General features: G+C 37.3%; 1 protein-coding gene across 1 annotated transcript in view; it reads right to left on the bottom strand.

Annotated features, from left to right (window-relative positions):
- LOC122361002 (ATPase family AAA domain-containing protein 2-like) overlaps window positions 1-2,185 on the bottom strand; it is a 17,120-nt gene that overhangs the window by 5,068 nt on the left and 9,867 nt on the right. The window lies entirely within an intron of this gene.

Raw genomic sequence — 2,185 nt, 5'->3', positions numbered from 1 at the left:
ACATTTGAAAGCTTTCAAGCTGTGCAAGGTCTTGCATTTTAATAACCTACATTCACCTCGCAATTCTCGATCCCTAATTACATGCAAAACCCCTGTCAAAATCACGGGTGTAGGAAACGGGTCTAACCGTTCATTAGACATGACTGACTGCATGATGAACTTCTCACCCTCATGTCTCACAGTCACTCAGATGACAACGAGAGAAAAGGGGAAAGAGGAAAAAAACACGAGCGTTGTCGTGACCGTCACCAGGGAGCTTATGCTGAGAGCTCCAGAATCACGGTGAGAAAAATAGACAGTGGCGGGTGGGCCAATCTGTTAGCGCTACACGACACCTGTCCACTGTGTAATTGGTCGGAGAGGGAGAGAAAGGGGGGTTATGGAAAAAAAAAACGGAGGGGGGGAGCATTGCTCGGCACGCAGGAGGCCATGCTTAAAGTCGTAATTGAAAACAATGGAAGGCAGCCCAGATGTGTGCCATATATCAGAGCCCAAAAGGATTGGGCTAATTTTCCTCCACCGGCTGCTGGTGTTACCTACTGGGCTTTCGGTGACTGAGTGCTCACACTACACTCACAATAATGGATTCCCACAACACCCCTCCTATTCTAAATACAACAGGTTTTTTTGGGGTTTTTTTTCTTCTCGGAGAGGTTGATTGCGAAACACTTGGTGCTCCCATCGAATGTTATCAGAATGATCGAGTGAGGTGTGGGAGAGAGAGGAAACAAGCAAGTGGCAGAGAGAAAAAGGAGGACCTTGGAGATTGCCAACATATGGATAGAGCGAGAAGCGAGAGAGGGGAGCATAAGCGAAAAATAAGGGGAGAAAAAAAGCTTTTCCATTTCCAAAAATGTAATAAAAACTTCGGGGTGAAGAGGTTAAAGGTCTGACGCTGTAAAACTTTAACAGGCTTCATTCCACACATTCCTCTGTTGGACTCTGTCTGGGGTAACAGGTCTCCAGTTCAACAGTTGGGCTTTTAGTGTCCGTTCCTTCTGATGTAACTCCAGGTTACGTAAAAGGACACGTGTGCATTATTTTAAACTAAAAAAACACAACATTGAAACAAATAATCGTGATTAAGCTTGTGATTCTTGAAAGAGCTGTGTGTGTAATTTGTGTGGATGTATCTTGTGACTTTACTGATTAAAAACTGGGGTAAGACTTTTACTGAAAGCTTTTATATACAGATGCACTATAACATTAGCTTTAATGCATCGATTACACCTTGTAATGCACCTCATAATGCATTGTACAAACTCAATAATAATTGTAATCACAGTTAATACATTATTACACTTCGTTGTTACACTATGCATTTTAAATTCAGTTATAATTATTTCTGATATACAAGATATAATGTATTGCAATGCACATTATGAATAATTATAATGCATTATTGCAATCAAAAATATCCCTTTACAATGAATTACACAAAGGCTTTATGTAAACTGCAACCAAATTGCTAACCTAACTTAAAAGCGACTAACAAAACAAAACAATATGCACATTTTTTATTACTATTATAAAAAGGATTATAATTGAATTATAATAATTAAATAGTACTTGTAGTATGTCAGTCACCCAATATTAGGTTTGGTCATGTTAGTGTAGACACTTTCTTTCTGTTATGCAAGCCGCTTGATGTTATGTAGGGTTAATCACGAAAAATAAGTGACTAAACTAATAACAACACAACATAAAGATTGACTCATCTAACAAAAGATTACATATTTACCAACCTTACCAGCCAAAGTGACAAAATATGTGACTAACCTAACAGAATGACTAACCTAACATACCTAACAACCTAATGTAACCAATTATAACAGATTAACATAAAACAATGTATAACCTAACAACATAAAACTAAGTGACAAAGTTAGTTACCTAAATTAACATAAAATGATTAACATTACACAAAGTAACTAACCTGACAACTAACATAACATAGAATGACTAAAACTACAGAATCAAAGGGACTAACCTAATAACCTTACCTAACCCTGCCTATCATAACCTAGCATAAACTAAATCTACTAAATCAACAACCTAACCTAACCTGGAACAAACATAACCTAAATCTCTATGTTAGTCGCTTTATGGTGAGTTTCAATACATACATAGAACACATGCCTTATACACCTACAAATTACTCACATATAATGGAGATATATATATA

The sequence above is a fragment of the Puntigrus tetrazona genome, chromosome 16, assembly GCF_018831695.1.
Source record: "Puntigrus tetrazona isolate hp1 chromosome 16, ASM1883169v1, whole genome shotgun sequence".
In the NCBI taxonomy this organism is placed as follows: Eukaryota; Metazoa; Chordata; class Actinopteri; order Cypriniformes; family Cyprinidae; genus Puntigrus; species Puntigrus tetrazona.
Note: the sequence above shows the minus strand (reverse complement) of the source record. Positions and strands in the feature narration are given on the sequence as shown.